This window comes from Lactuca saligna, chromosome 1, assembly GCF_052625555.1.
Source record: "Lactuca saligna cultivar CGN05327 chromosome 1, ASM5262555v1, whole genome shotgun sequence".
Lineage (NCBI taxonomy): Eukaryota > Viridiplantae > Streptophyta > Magnoliopsida > Asterales > Asteraceae > Lactuca > Lactuca saligna.
This window is the reverse complement of record NC_136417.1, coordinates 16882153-16899511: the sequence shown is the minus strand read 5'-3', so window position 1 is coordinate 16899511 and position 17359 is coordinate 16882153. Positions and strand designations below refer to the sequence as shown.

Here is a 17359-nt window from a genome sequence, read left to right as displayed (position 1 = left end):
TGATATGACTAAAGTGATTAAACAATTATCGAGGACAATCTAAGGTTTACTAAGGATTGGTTTCTCAAGGACAATTGGAAGTATAGTGATAATTCTGGAAGGACCATATTGACATAATCTGTAAGGATGCAACTCTTGTTCAGAAGTGATAGTCAAAATGGGATCTGGAAATGTTTCAAAGTTAGAAATTATTCAATCTGTGTAAGATTAGAAAACCTTAATGCAAGAAGGATGTTCAAAGCAATGTACTTTGAATATGAGACTTTCGTTCCATAGAAGTTTACCTTCTTTGGAATACTCTGTAATGACTAGTGACAAGGTTTTGGTGACTTTGTGAATAATCATTACAAGAGGAACATTGCATAAAAGTTTAAATTCTAACAGTTTTTTTTGGTAAATGATAGGAATCGGGGATTCTCACATTTACAATAAGGATTTGGGATTGTGAAATGAGTATCATTGGAATCATATTCAATTGATCTACATCACAATGTAAGGATCATAGACAAACATAGTGTGCATACTTGGGGTATGGCATAACTATTGTTTAGAAAAACAAAGTGTACATGCTAGGAGCATGGGACGACTGTTGTTTTTATTCAAGTCTTAAGTTGATTATTTGAAACATTGAATAATGTGTTATCAATATGGTGATAAATAAAAACTGGTTTTATTTATATTCAGAAGGGTTCTGAGACCATATTAGATTCGATTATTATTGTGTTTCACTTCGCATGTTTTGACTTCCAAAATAGCTAGGTTATTCTTTTCGAATGACTAAGTTATTTAAACACTCCACAGTTGTTCATATGTTGGAAGTGGGTATGAATCAAGACTGTCATGAATCAGGTTTGTAGATGGCTAAATGGGTTTAGTCATGGCAATGGTTGCTACAACATTCATGAGTGCTCATAAGTTATGAGTATTGGAATAAACCCACGCTCACTTGTATCACTTCATAGAATTTATCTCGAGTGATCGTGAGACGGTAATATCATATAAATTTTTAAACCTAGAGATATGAGTTGTTACCTATGAGTTGGTTGTGCATTGATTGCACGTAAACACATCAGTAACTTGATGTTATAAAACGTGCCTTTGTGTACAATTCAACAAGTAGTAGAACAAGCATATGAGTCGAAGTTTATCTGTTCCTTCTAGAAATAGAAGCGATATCTGGGCCCCTCGATGATTTTGTTGTGACCTATGTACCGGCCGGTCAGAACTGAATTGATGTGTTCGATTAAGTTCTTTGTCAAACGAATCGAAAATCGGGAAACAAACTGCTGGACAATAAGTACGACATTGTTCCATGTATTTGTCCGGCTGATATCATGAGAACAGAGGATTATATGATCCCTTATCTAATGGACAAGTCATTGACAAGATCAGAGTTCATCTACAAGGTTAGAGTTCGACAGAAGCTTTTGAGAGCTACGATTGCCAGTTGGTTCCTGAAGTCATACGCAATAAATAGTTTTAGACTTATCCAAGTGGGAGACTGTTGGATTAATGTCTAAGTCCATAACTATAATTGGTAAGACTTGACCCGACCCGGCATGGTCCATTTGGGTTACATACCATCATGCACTTGGATAGACTATAATGAGAGAAATAAGACACTTATGGTTATTAATATATTATAAGTTCTAGTATATTAATAATAAGAATAATAAGATTATTTAATTAGTATTGATCAAGAATTAATCTAGGATTAATTAAGTGATCAAAAGAAGACTAATTAAATATATGGGTTGATTGTGTAAATCATCCATACTTATATAGTGGGCTAATGCTCCATGGATAATCAAGTTGGGCTAAAACCCATAGGATGGTCCATGGATGCTCCATGGTGTATTTGAACCCATGGATCCAAGGAAATGGAAAGCCATGACAATTAAGGATTTACCCTAATTGTAACACTATATAAAGATCTTATTCTTGACAAAAATCAGCCACTAGAATCACATTAGAAAGTGAAGAAGAGGGCTAGCCGATTTCATGAAGTGTAGAACTCTCTCAAGTTATTCTAAGTGTTTTGATGATTGTGATTCCATTTGAGGCTTCCACACTATTGGGGCTAGGCACTCAAGCTTCATGAAGACTTTCTACATCAAAGAGGTATGTATTCTATCTTGTTGCACTCATTGTTTTGTATGCTAGATTAGGATAATACCGTGGATGTTCTTATTTGCATGTATAAAAGAGAAAACATAGATCCAAGGTATTTAGGGTTGCATGTACACTTAGGAGTGTTAGAATGCTCAAAACCCAACAGAAGCATCATGGAAAATGTGAGGTAGTGGCCACATGCTACAAGTGTGGGAAGCCAGGTCACTATGCCAATGAATGCACCCTCACTAAGAAAGTTTTTTATGGTTGTGGTGAGGAAGGACACATGTCGAGGGACTGCCCGAAGAAGAAGGAGGCAGCAAGACCCAACATTCCGCCAAAGCCAAAGGCGAGAGCATTCCAGATGACACTGGAAGCCGCTAAAGATGAAGCTGATGTCGCTTCAGGTACCTTTCTCGTAAACAAATTGCCTGCCCAAATTTTATTTGATTCTGGAGCCAACTACTCCTTTATATCGCATGAATTTGGTAGAAAACTAGCTTTGCCTGTTGATAGACTAGATAATGCTTTATTAATCGAAGTTGCTAGTGGCAAGTTTGTACCTGTTATCCATCGTATGAAAAACATCTTAATCAATCTGAATGGGAATAAGTTCCACGAGGAATTATTGCCTATCGAACTTAACGGTTTCGACATCGTTTTGGGAATGGATTGGCTTAGCGCCAATGACATCGAGATTTTGTGCAAGAAGATGATAGTGAAAGTGAACCCGCCAGGGAAGGAATCGTTTATGGTTTATGGGGACAAATGCCGAGTGAATTCTGGAATCATTTCCCTAATGAAAGCCAGAAAGTGTTTGACCAAGGGATGTATATCATATTTAGCATTCGTGATTGATGCTAAGAAGGAAAAGAAGGTGATGCAGAGTATTCCAGTGTTGTGTGATTATCCGGAAGTATTTCCCGAAGATCTTCCTGGATTACCACCTGATAGACAAGTAGAGTTCATAATAGACTTGTTACCAGGAACAACGCCAATTGCAAAAGCACCTTATCGATTAGCACCGACGGAGATGAATGAGTTGATGATGCAACTTCAGGAGTTATTGGACAAATGTTTCATTAGACCTAGTTCATCACCCTGGGGAGCTCCGGTGTTATTCATGAAGAAGAAAGATGGAAGTATGAGAATGTGCATTGATTACCGAGAGCTGAATAAGGCAAAAATAAAGAATAGATATCCGTTGTCGAGGATTGATGACCTATTTGATCAACTACAAGGTTCGAGCTATTTCTCGAAGATCGACCTAAGGTCAGGATATCATCAGCTGAAAGTAAGAGAGCAGGATATAGAGAAGACTGCCTTCAGAACTAGATATGGACACTACGAGTTCTTGGTTATGTCGTTTGGACTAACCAATGCTCCGGAAGCATTCATGGATTTAATGAATAGGGTTTTTAATCCGTTCCTTGATAAATCTATGATAGTGTTCATAGATGACATTCTGATTTACTCGAAAAGCCAGGAGGAGCATGGCAGACACTTGCGAGAAGTGTTAGAAGTCTTGAAGAAGGAGAAACTGTATGCTAAGTTATCCAAATGTGATTTTTGGATTCGTGAAGTCCAATTTTTGGGTCACGTGGTCAACCAAGAAGGGATAATGGTTGATCCAGCGAAGATCGAAGCTGTGATGAAGTGCGAACAACCGAAAAGTCCCACGGAGATTCGAAGCTTTTTGGGATTAGTTGGATATTACTGAAGGTTTATCCAAGGTTTTTCTTCGATCGCTACTCCGTTGACAACTTTGACCCACAAAGGAGCTACTTATGCTTGGAGTGAGAAGCATAAAGAAGCATTCGAGAAGCTAAAGAAGAAACTATGCGAGGCACCGATACTTTCTCTACCCGATGGAGTTGAAGACTTCGCTGTTTATAGCGATGCGTCTGGGGTTGGATTGGGTTGTGTTTTGACCCAAAGAGAAAAGGTGATAGCATATGCGTCTCGACAACTGAAAGAGCATGAAAAGAACTACCCGACTCATGATTTGGAGTTGGTAGCGGTAGTTTTCGCTCTGAAGATATGGAGGCATTACCTCTATGGCACGAAGTGCAAACTTTTCACTGATCATAAGAGTCTCCAATATCTCTTCAATCAGAAAGAGTTAAATATGAGGCAACGACGCTGGCTAGAATTGCTTAAGGACTATGACTGTGAGATACTTTACCACCTTGGTAAAGCAAATGTTGTTGCTGATGCTCTCAGTCGGAAAGTCAATCTTGAAAGAAAAAGGCCAAGAGTGTTGAGAATTGAAGTTGTCTCGACCATTGTGGAAAGTATAAAGAAAGCTCAAGAGGAAGCTTCTGAGAAGAATAACCGAAAGGAGGAACGTTTGGGCAAAATGTTGGTGTTCGGTGTAAACAGTCATGGACTGAAGGTGTTCCAAGATCGGATTTGGATACCTAAGATAGGAGGAGTCGGAGATCTTCTGATGGAAGAAGCTCACAAGACCATGTACTCTATTCATCCCGGTAGCACTAAAATGTATAGGGACCTGGAACCCTACTACTGGTGGCCGACGATGAAGCTTGATGTTGCGAAGTATGTGGCTGAGTGTGTGACTTGTGCGAGAGTCAAGACACAACACCAGAAACCGTATGGGAGTTTAGAAGCATTTCCTGTGCCTATGGGTAAGTGAGAAGACATTGCTATGGATTTTGTCACTAAACTGCCCAGAACAAAGAATGGCCACGACATGATTTGGATGGTCGTCGATCGATTCACTAAGAGTGCGTATTTCATAGCATCCAGGGAGAAATGGTCTATGGAAAAGCTTGCGAATTCTTATGTGAAGGAAATTGTGAGACTTCACGGTGTTCCGCTAACAATTGTGTCGGATCGTGATAGTCGTTTCACCTCAAGATTTTGGAAAAGTCTACAAGAGGAAATGGGTACCAAGTTATGTTTAAGTACAACTTACCATCCGCAGACTGATGGTCAGAGTGAAAAAACGATACAAACACTTGAAGATATGTTGAGAGCATGTACCTTGGAATTCCTAGGTAATTGGGATGAACATTTACCATTGGTAGAATTTTCCTATAACAATAGTTTTCACTCGAGCATTAAGATGGCACCTTACCAAGCTTTGTATGGAAAAAGTGCTGTACGCCGTCTTGTTGGCTTGAGGCTGGGGAAAAGCAGTTTATGGGACCGTAGATGGTTCATCAAACTGCTGAAAAGTTGAAAATAATTAGGGAAAGAATGTTAGCAGCTCAGGATCGTCAAAAGAGCTATGCTGACAACAAGCGAAGACCGATGACTTTCGAAGTTGGAGATTCGGTTTTGCTTAAAGTCTCGCCGTGGAAGGGACTTATAAGATTTGGAAAAGGGGGAAAGATAAGTCCAAGGTTTATTGGACCGTTTAAAGTTCTTCAGAGAATTGGGAACCAAGCTTACAAGCTCGAACTACCAGAAGAACTGAATGGAATTCATAACACTTTCCATGTGTGTTATTTGAGGATGTTCACGGGAGAAGTTCCCGACATGATTCCACTTTCGGAGTTGAGAATCGATGAGAACAAAAGGTTGATTGAAGAACCAGAGACAATTGTTGACCGAAAGACTAAGAAGTTGCGACGCAAGATGGTCGAGTTAGTGCTTGTCCGATGGAAACACACGAATGGGCCGAATCTCACCTGGGAGATGGAGAGTGACATGATGGGTCGCTATCCGCATTTGTTTGTTGATGTGTGATTCCAGGGACGGAATCATTCTAAGGTGGAGAGAATTGTAACGCCTGTGTTTCTGGGCTTGTCATTAATGTTGGTATAATAGTCTAGGTTAACCTTTGTAACCCATTTTGAAATAATGGAAGTGTATTATTTGAGTATTATGTGTTATGAGCTAAATCGTGTGTCTTAATTTAATTAAGAATAAAAATAAGCTTCAAAATGAAATGTTAGATAAATCCTATATTTATGGATAATGTTGTAGTAGTTGAAACGAGGTTTCCGAATATATAAAGAATGCTGAAATCCAAGTTATAACGAAGAAGTTATGATCTGTCGAAATTTCGCGACAGAACCGACACGACCCAACGCGACGTAAATAGTGAATTTAAGGTAGATATATATCTATCCTTATTGATCTAAATGAGAATTGAAGATCTCATAGATAGTAGTGCAACGACGGAAAGACGAACGGAATCGGAGTTCAGATGAAGGAGTTATGAATTTCGAACGGAGTTTTCCTGTCCCGGCCTACTAAAAATAATATATAAGTAATATACTTATAATATATTAAAAATAAATTCAAAATTAGCCAATGGAGTCTAAACGAGAGTTGTAGAGAATAATCTCACCTTCGCGACGATATAAAGAACGTCGAAAACGGAGTTCGTATGCGAAAGTTATGAATTTCTAAAGTCCGGGGCGCGAAACCCCTAAACTGTCAGAGACCACGACGTGGCAAGCAGTGCCACGACGTGCCAAGTGTCCTGACACCTCTGGGAGGCCCCCATATGCAACTTAGGATGACGCATGCAGTGACGACCAAGCCCACGACGTGGAAAAAGGTTGCCACGACGTGGCAAGGGCCAAATTTGCCCTATAAATAGATTTGAAGGGCCAGCCGTTTAGGGTTGCTATTTTCTCTCTTCTCTCCCCCGTTTTACATCGATTTGCGTGCCAGAAGTACCCCGAAGCCCCGGTAATATCCCTGAGTCCCAAATCAAGTCCCGAGATCCCGAGAAGTGCGGTTTCCGAGCCGAAGCTCTCCCCGCGAGAAGTTCGACTTTTGTAGAGATCTTCCAGATCTGCTGAGGATTACTACTTCTGCAAGCCGTAGTGCTGTCCGATCATCTTCTGATCAAGTGAGTGTATACTACCTTTCATAAACACAATAATAATTCAAGTATGATTTGAGTGTACTAAGTATATTGTTGTTTATATGTGTGAGTATGTAGTTACTTTCTTCTAACGCATAATTATGAAGTATTTTATACGAAATACGTGTTATGTGTATAATTTTGTTGTTTTGTGCGTGAATGTATATTCACTCTCTTCAATTTCATAGATCTGATTTGTTTTCTATGAAATACGTGTTATGTGGGTGTGCCTCATCTGTTATGTGAAGTATGTATTGGATGAAAATGCTATACAGGTTTTAAACTATGTATATAAATATATATTTTTATCTACTAATATGTTGGGTAGAACATGGGTAGATAGTTGGTGTGTAATAAACAGATGAGAGGCCTCAATGTTGTTGTTGTTGACCTAATTATTCAGCGGAGTATGGATAACGACCACAGACTCCTTCTAGATAGTCTCGTGGAACGCTAGCAGGTTCATAACCTGTAGGTGTTGTGAACGATGTGTTCACCGGTGTACTCTATCCCCCTCATGGTTGTCTATTGTTGAGGAAACCCTTAGCAGTAATGTCCGTCCCGATGAAAATCCTAGATTAGGTCCCTTGAGATAGATGTTGTTTTAGGGACGTAAAGTGAGGATAACGGGAATGGGTAATCGAGATAGTGATTGGTTGGTGAAATTAAATATAATTTATTTATTGTGGGTTGAAAACCCTATATGCTCACCAGGCTCCCAAGCCTGACCCACTCAGTTTTATTTGTATTACAGGAAGTGGCGCAAGGGCGTAAGATGGATGAACCATCAAGTTGTTTTGTTTACAAGTCTGCATATGTATATATGTGTTGAATGACTTGTAATGTTATCGTTTATGCTTATTGTTCTGTATCGGAACATGACACCCCGAGTTTTGATTATATAATGAAAATACATTTCTTTTATGAAATGCTTTGGTAAACATTGTTTTATCATGTTTTGTTTTTGGGAACAAATTCCGCAACTCTTTCAAATCAAAAGGATTTACTCTGAAATTATTTTAAAAAGCATAAATGAAAATCGGTCTTTTCTGGCCGTGATTTTGGGGATGTCACATTAGTCTCTCTATTATTATTGTTTTTTCTACTTAATGCAAACAAAACAGCGCTATAGTTTTAAATGAGTTTTTGTGTATGCATGTTTGTGACTTTTTTCCTTATGTAATTAGGGTTATCGTTTTGTTATCCTGTTTTCATTTGCAGATATCAATATTAATTTTGCTATAGATGTTACAAATTCTTAATTATGTTTATTTTTAAACCAAAAAATGGAGAAACAATCTGAAGAATTGAGGGGCATATCAGGTAGATATGAACATGACAAGAAAGTTTGGGTGGCTGCGGTCAAGGAAGTAGGTATTGAAACCATACCACTCTCAGCTCTCTCTTCAAGCACATCATTGTGCTGACTCAGTTCCTTCTTGATCTCAATAACATGGTTTCTGCAGTTCATGCAATGGGTGGGTAAATTAGTAAATTCATGGTTAAATTTTCACCCTATTGTAAGTTTTAACATTTTCTATCATTACTTTTAGTTGCACAGTGTGAGCATCTTAAAGTCAAATACAACAAAGAACAAATCAAGGGAAGAAAGCTTCATAATCAATTCGAGGATATAAAAGGTGTGCAAACTTTTTCTTTTTCTTAAACAAACATATAAAGTTTCTAACTTTCTATAAATACTATTTTTTTTTTAAAAATTTTGATTCATCATCAGACAGACAATGCTTCACCATTGGTGGCTTTACTTTTCGATGGATACTATGGTGAAACAGAGACAGGAAAGACATTTACCATGGAGGGTATTAAGGGAAATCGATGAGTTAGTTACAGAACAGTAGAAGAATTATTCAAAATTGCAAAATAAAGAATTCATACTTTTGCTTAGCAGTCGAACCTACAAATGATTATGCACAAGATTCACCATCAAAGTTGTCTTCTCCTGGGTTAACTACATGGGCCAAAACTCTGAAACTTCCACAACCTTTAGGAGGCACACAAGATGAATCTTCTTCATCTGAAAACACTCCAACAATGATAATGCGCATGGACGTTTCATCTTCAGGAAAGTTGCCAAGTCTCGGGTGGTATATTGATAAAGATTTAAGTGGTGTTTATTTGGCAAAATAGTAGTTTTCCCACCCAACACCATGATCTACGAAAATCATATGTCATAGCGAGCATCCAATATCACTCCTACTATTTTGTAATCAAATGCCATGTAATGAGTAGTACTTTTTTGTAATCCAATGGAATGTAACCATAAGTTCTTACTGTTTTCTAATCTAATGTCATGTTAACTCCTCTCTTCATATATTTATCTGCTGAAAAAACATAACAATACAAACTTAAACAAATAAATTTATATACACATCATTTTGAAAACAGCATCCACTCCTTCTGACCCCCGCGTAGCGGTGGTCACCTTTCTAGTTATTATTATTATTATTATTATTATTATTATTATTATTATTGGAACGGCGACTAGCATTTCTAATTATCGAGGGTTTTAAGGGTGCGTTTAATTGCGGAAAAATGAGCCGTTTCCGGAAAAAAATTTCAGAGAAAAATGAGAATTTTTAAAACGCGTTTAGTTCGTCTATTTTTCTAAATTTTTCATAGAAAATGAAAATTTTCCGTTTTCTAAAATTACAAATAAGTTCAATTTTTTTGGAAAACTGATAATTTTTGTTTTCCACATTTTTTTAATTCTAATTTTTTTCTAAAACATCCTATCCACCTCTACCTAACATGACCTTAACACCTCCAACCCACCACAACCCTACCTACCCACACTCACTCTCAAGCCCCCCCACCCACACACATACAGACACACAAACCCCGACAAACACACATACACACACACAAACCCCCATAAGCACGCACACACACCCACATCCACCCACAAACACACACATACACACACATACACACCCACAAACACAAACATACACCCCCCACAAACACACACACACACACACCACCCCCACAAACACATACACATACACACCCCCACAAACCCCCACCTACACCCCCACAAACACACACCCACGCCCACCCACACCCCCGCAAATACACACACACAGAACCACAAACTCACACCCACACCCACCCACCCCCACAAACACACACACACATCCACCCATCCAACACCACTACCACAATCACTAACCTACCGTCACCATCATGTAACGCCCGCAGATCCGGGCTAGTCAATTTAGAAATAATAAGCATCAAAAATGAGTTTTTGATGGAAGATTATTTAGAAGGATTAATCTTAACTAAGTTGTAGTATATGTTACAAGGGTTCAGTACATATAAAGAACGCCGAAATCCAAGTTATAACGAAGAAGTTATGACCCATCGAAGTTTTTCGGCAAAACCGGCACGACACCGGGAGACGTAAATAGTGAATTTACGATAGAGGACTTTTTAGTCTTAGTAATTCTAAAAAATTCGTAGAATATGTAAAACTAAGAGCATCCATAAAAAGAACGCCCAAATCTGACTTCGTATACATTGGGCATAGCAGTGCACGGTCCGTAACTCAAATTTTAGTTCGAGCGATTTTTGGCCTACACAATCTAAATGAGATTTGAAGATCTCATTAATACGAAATCAACGATAAAAAGACAGACGAAAACGGAGTCAATATGTAGAAGTTATGAATTTTACGTGGACATTTAACAGTATAATCTCCTCATACTGTAAATTTAAGTTCGGTCGAGAATTAGCCGATGGAGTCTAAATGAAAGTTTTAGATCTTGTTTTTACCTATGCGCGGATATAAAGAATGTCGAGAGTAGAGCTCGTATGTTAAACATATATACGAAACTTGGTCTCTACTCTTTGAGCGCGATAAATTCGATACAGTTTTGTAAATCTGAGATAGAATGAGAATTAGCTGGCGGCGTCTAAATGAAAGTTGTAGTGCTCGTAAATACCAACGTGTGGATATAAAGAACGTCAAAAATGGCGTTCGTATGAACGAGTTACAAATTATAATAGCATATTTATGCATTAAAATAAAGTATAAATTATATATACTTACACATATATATACAAATGTATATATCATTAGAAAGGTATCGACGATGCGGTTATTATAAGACTAGTGTTGAGTACTTTCGACATTAGTTTAGTACAATTATCGTTAAATCTATTTAAAGTAGTATTATGAATGAGTGTTTAGTCGTTTATATAACTATAAGGTCATTAAGTAATTATGGAAGATAGTTTTTGTAAATTCAATTACTATAAATAAGAGGTTTGGGCTCTCAAATTTCTTGCACCATTCTCTTGATTCAAGGGTCTTTCTCTTCTTATCCCCCGAGCATTTTGGTCCCTCGTGATTCGACTTCTCTTTCTGTAGTTTTAGTATACTAAGGTGAGCGCTGAAGCACTGCACGAATCTTTCTTAGAAAGATTCTGCGACGAAGTTCTGCCCCTGTATGGTCCGACTCCTAGCTAAAACTCCCTTGTAAGTAAGTTATGTTTACACTATTTTAATATAACTTATATTTAAAATTAGTATTGTTATTATGAACTTATAATAAATATTTGAGCTATTATTATATAAGTGTCGTTATAATATCTTTTTAACTGCTCGCGGTACGGGGAGTCTGGTTTAAAGGGCCGCATATGGTTGTTGGATTTCAGAAGTGTTGTATGCCAAAATGGTCATGCCCTCCGGTGTTTTATGTCTGAACCATGTCTGTACATAGTGATTGGAAAGTGTTTTTTAAACGCTTATATAATAATAATAAGACTAATAATTAGTCACGGTAAATATTAGACTAAAATCTAGTGGTAATAATACTAGGTTTCGTCGAAGGAAATTATTTTAAAGTAAACAAAGCGCTGTCCGAGTACCGAATCACCACCTTATCAAGTGAGTGCATGGTTCATTTCATCTTACACATAGATATGAAGTATTGTATATGAACTACGTGTTATGTGTGCATATTATCTGTATAATTGCTATCTATGTTGGATGAACGATTTTATACAAGTTTTATATGATTGAAACTGTATATGTTTTTATATCTACATAATATGTTGGGTAAAACATGGGTAGATGAAATATGAGTTGGATGATGAGTTGAGAGGTGATACAAACCATGATGTAAGGGTGAGAGGTGGACGATAGAGAAGCCTTGTTCCCGAATGCTGTCCCCCTCATCTAGCAGAGTATGGATGACAACCACAGACTATTCTAGACAGTCCAGTGGAACACTAGCTAGGGGTGGGAATTATTTGGTCCGGATCCAAAAAACCCAAAAACCAAATCGAACCGAAATCGATTTCAAACCGAACTATATTCGAATTTGGTTTTCGATTTGGTTCAAGACCAAATCGAATTGTGAATTTGGTTTTTGGTTCGATTTTCGGTCTCATGATGTTTAAACCAAACCGAACCGAAAAAACTGAATTTCATAAATAAATTAATTAAAAATATATTTTATATTTTATATTAAATAAAAGTATAAATAATAAAGTAAAAATCATTTTAATTCATTTACTCTTTGGATCATTTTGTAATGAAACTTTAGATATTTCTGATTGCAACTTCAGGTTTCCATTTTAAAAACATTTTAATTTATGTTTGAAATTTTTTTAAGTTTACATTTGGTTTCCTCGGTTTTCAAACCAAACCAAACCAAATTAGAATTCGGTTTTCAGTTTGATCAAGAGAAATTGAATTCAATTTTGTTCGGTTTTCGAATTGGACCAAAAAAATTTTCAAACCGAGTAAACCGATTCGAGGAAACCGAAAAACCACAAAACTGAACCGATTCCCACCCCTAACACTAGCAGGCTCGCAACCTGTACGTGTTGTGAACGATGTGTTCACCCAGTGTACTCTAAACCTTGGCGATCATGCAGACTTGATGCCTAAACCCTGGTGACTATGCAGACTTAGTGCCTAAATCTTGGCGATCAGGCAGACTTGATGCCTAAACCCTGGTGACTATGCAGACTTAGTGCCTAAACCTTGGCGATCATGCAGACTTGATGCCTAAACCCTGGTGACCATGCAGACTTGGTGCCTAATCCATGGCAACTATACATACTTAGTGCCTATTGTGTAAACCGTGACAACGATGGACTTCATGCCGATTCCTTAGGATGATCCTTAGGAATAAATGAACGAGGAATAGCTGATTGTTAGGGTAAATCCTTAAGAGTAAATAAGATAATGGGGATGTGTAATTGGGTTGATTGTTAGATGTTTAAACATAATAATTATATTATTGTGGGTTGAAAACCCTATGTACTTACCAGGTTTCCCAACCTGACCGACTCAGTTTATTTATATCACATGTGTTGATATGAAGTCACATTACACTGAGAGATTAAGGAGATATAAATCACTAGTGATAATGAATGTAAGTTCTATTTATGCTTATGTTTCTGTATTGACGATGACATCCCAAATGTTTTAAAATGAATAAAAATACTTTTCTTCGGAAATGCTTTGATAACGTATTTATCATGTTTTACTGGGAACAAATTTCGCAACATTTTTATTAAAAGAGGTACTCTGATTTTTATAAAGCATAAACAAAATCGATCTTTTTTGGTCGTGAAGATGGGGATGCCACAGTTGGTATTAGCGCCTTAGTTTAAGCAAACTAGGAATATAGATTTATTTCTAGACTTAAACTTAGAATGCTAAGCGATGATCGTGAGGAGTGTGTCTAATATATTTTAGGTAGTACAACTGAATAGACACAAGCAGTAGCTTATTTAGGGAAGATGCCTAACATGTTTTTATGTGCTTAATAATTTGTGATGCTTTATGCTATCGTTTGATCGGATCTAACTGTTGCCGACCGGATCTGGAAATTTTATGTGTTCAGATTTATGAACGTTTAATTATGATATTAGAACTGGCATGTAATTTTTTTAAGTAATAAGGAGGAATATGCATCTAAAACCTCCTCCATCTTTATTCTCGTCTCAATACACCAAACGACTGCTCTGGTGTGCAGAACATCATGGTGAAGACTCGTAGTGAATTGAGTAAATAGAGGAAATGAGAAGGCTTACGATATTGAATAGTACCTATCAGAAGATATCATAAGAGTGATATCTTGCCTTTAGAATGCGTCTAATAAATAACATGTCTAGTACAGGCGAAGTACACTTTCATTAGTAGAAAGAAAGATTTTTTGTTTAATCCATGAAGTATCCCATCGTCTAACATTTCCATCACCAACCGAGTTGAAGTGGAATTGATGATTGAAGATACGCATGGAAGAAGTACTAGTAGAGTCTAAGGAAAATTCTATGATTGTTTGGACACATTTGTATGTGTTAAAATTGTTTTTGTGATAATAACTTGGAAAACTGCGAAACAATACTTAGGACGAGTATGAGTAGGTGTGAATGGTAGTAGAGGCCTATACTACCGGAAGCACAGGACTCACGCTTGGATCAAGGAAAGTCATAAGGTTACCAAGAAGCTAGTAATTGATTTCATTTTATTCAAGTATGTCGTTACCATTGTTTCGGTAATGACTAAGAAGATTGTTGTTATTCCGACCCGAGTGGTCATATCGAATTGAGTCCGACCACGATGAGTATGTTACGTGGTTCAGAGAACCAAGTTTGATGTAGCATCTGACTTAAGCCGAAAGATTGAAATAAAAGATAATCAAAGCGATCGGTAGAGGTATCGCGATAGTTGCTTGTAGCTAGAAATGCTACCTTTAAGATGCGATTAGAACATGAAGGAAAGTATAGTCTGTTCTGGAAGACTCTAAGAGACATTAGTCTAAGCATTGCAACATACGATGATAGGTCATTAGAATATGACATATCGTTCCATTGTAGTAATAAAAGAACTTATCTTAAGTTCGTATCCAGTGAGGATTGAGATTGTGACTTGAAGGTCATAGTTTAGGTTTTGTTCACATTTAGTCTCTTAAGTTTTTTTTTGTCTACATATTACTAATAAACTTGTTTGGATAGTTCACATTACATCTTTGTGAACTTGTTTGGACTGTTGACATTACATCCTTATAAGCTATGACCTATGAACTCCGACCTTTTATATTAACATAAAAACGTATTTCTAATATCCCGTATGAGAGGTGTTTTTGTTTGAGATCGATCATACTCAATCTTTCATCTTCTTTAAACTGTCATAACTTCTTTGTTTGAAGTCATAATGCCATGATGTTTTTCAACACATAGTTTGTTGTGTGTACTTCATTTTAGACAAAATCAACATTTTATTTGATTACATGTTGATTGCGTTACAGGTCCCAAAACATATGATATCAAAGCTGAATTTATGTTATTTCAACGTTGAGTTTACTGTTTGTACTTCATTTTAGACTATATAAACACCTTATTTCTTTATATATTGGGTTTAGTTTTGTTGGTTGATTTTGTATTATTCTAATCATTTTGGCTCAAATCATTAACTAGTTGTACTAAATGCATAAGCACATATGTTGATTCCAAGAGAGTATTTAACCAAAAACTGGGACTGACACCAAAATTGTTGTAGTCTAACCTATTTGATTATCAGTTTTCACTATGGGTCTAAATTGGTTCCAGTTGTAAATTGGGTTCAATCCGATTCGAACCGATTACTCACCATAGTTTCATTTAAGCATCATTGGCTTGGTCAACATTTATCTGACTAACCACCTAATACTACACATGCGCATCAAACAGTGAGATCGATCCCCAAAAGACCAAACCATTTCTCTAGTGTTGTAAATAAACTATTGTTGTCGGGACTGTGGCCTCTTTCCCAAAAAAAAAAAAAAAAACTATTGTATAAAGAGTTAATGACTTATAAGAGCAACATACTTTTGGTTTTGTTCACCTTTGGTCCCTTATGTTTTTTTTGTCTATATTACCATTGAATTTATCTGGATTGTTCACATTACATCCTTATGACTAGCTAAAACCTACACCAACCGGTCATAAAGTAGGAGTGTTGATCAAATAATTTTTTTGGGTTTCGGGTAATCGGGTTTTCATGTAAAAAAATATATGTTATCCGACCGGAGTTAAATTTGGGTTTGGGTAATTCAAGTAGTTGGTCGGGTTTGGATAATTCGGGTATTACCCGAAAATAAATTTAATAAAGTAAATATGTGGCAAAGGTCATGTACTTATAATATTGTATTTTTTTGCTTTGCGTAAAGGTCATGTATTAAATATGTAGATCAAATTTTTGTTAATTTTGATTAAACAAATATCAGAATCTATGCATGGAATATATTTCGTGGTTTGGTGAAATGTGAATTACTCTTTAACTAATTATTAAAATTTAATATTATATATATTTTGGAATTTGATAATACATACGAATTGAAATTATATATATATATATATATATATATATATATATATATATATATATATATATATATATATATATATATATATACATACACACACTAGCCGTTTACTCGCGCAAAGCGGCGACAACAAATAGTTTCATTCGACAATTAGTTTCTTTCGTTAAATAGTTTTTTTTCGACAATTATTTTTGTTTCAACGATTAATTTATATTTGGAAACATATCATCTTAAAATAACCACACAATGTATTAAATATCATTTATAGATTCATCTCTACTGGGAAGCGATGCACATAGAACAACTTTGTATTCTTATATAGTGTTCAAACTATATTTAATTTGCATATAAACCACAATGTAATACTGATAACCCATATATTTATTTAATTTTTACTTTAATTAAGTTCTCCATTTATTATTTATTTATATTGTAAAAGTAATTACAAATTCTCGTGTGTCGTATGTCATTTTATATTGTTTAGGTTAAAAATGATTGTTTTTTATTTCAGTTTTAGTCCATATTTCATACATTAAGGTTTCATGTTTATTATTTGGATCAAATCTAATTGAAGAAAAATCATACATACTTTAAAACGCATGCAAATAACATCAAAGATAAAAAAAGGAAGTGAATAACTCAATAAAAAAATGGACACAAAAACATGCATATCTGAAGATATAATTAGATTCTTACATGTAGCCTATCAAGATTCAAGATTTCAAGTGTATTAATCATTAACGATGGAAATAAGAAAACTACAACAATAATCATACAACTTAACAAATATTGATATTTTACTTCCAAAGGGATGAAAACATCAAATAACTAATTTGTGATATCCAACCATATGTATAAACAAAACATAGGAATATTAGAAAAAATGTATGTCAAAAATACACTTTCATGAGTAGCAAAAACACTATCCAGAGTACACCCTCAAGTTCATGTATATTTTCTTGACAATAATAACCAAACATAAGAAAGAGGGTTAAATCCAAGCACAGAACACGAGAAAATTAGGAAAAATGTATGTCAAAAGCCCGCTTCCATACTT

The 17359-nt window shown here is 36.1% G+C and overlaps 1 long non-coding RNA gene across 1 annotated transcript; it reads left to right on the top strand.

Annotated features, from left to right (window-relative positions):
• Positions 1 to 8217: 8217 nt before the first annotated feature.
• On the top strand, positions 8218 to 9236 carry LOC145048440 (uncharacterized). The gene is made up of 3 exons (XR_013682870.1): positions 8218 to 8436; positions 8512 to 8598; positions 8698 to 9236. It is a non-coding gene; the product is annotated as an uncharacterized LOC145048440 (long non-coding RNA).
• Positions 9237 to 17359: the final 8123 nt, after the last annotated feature.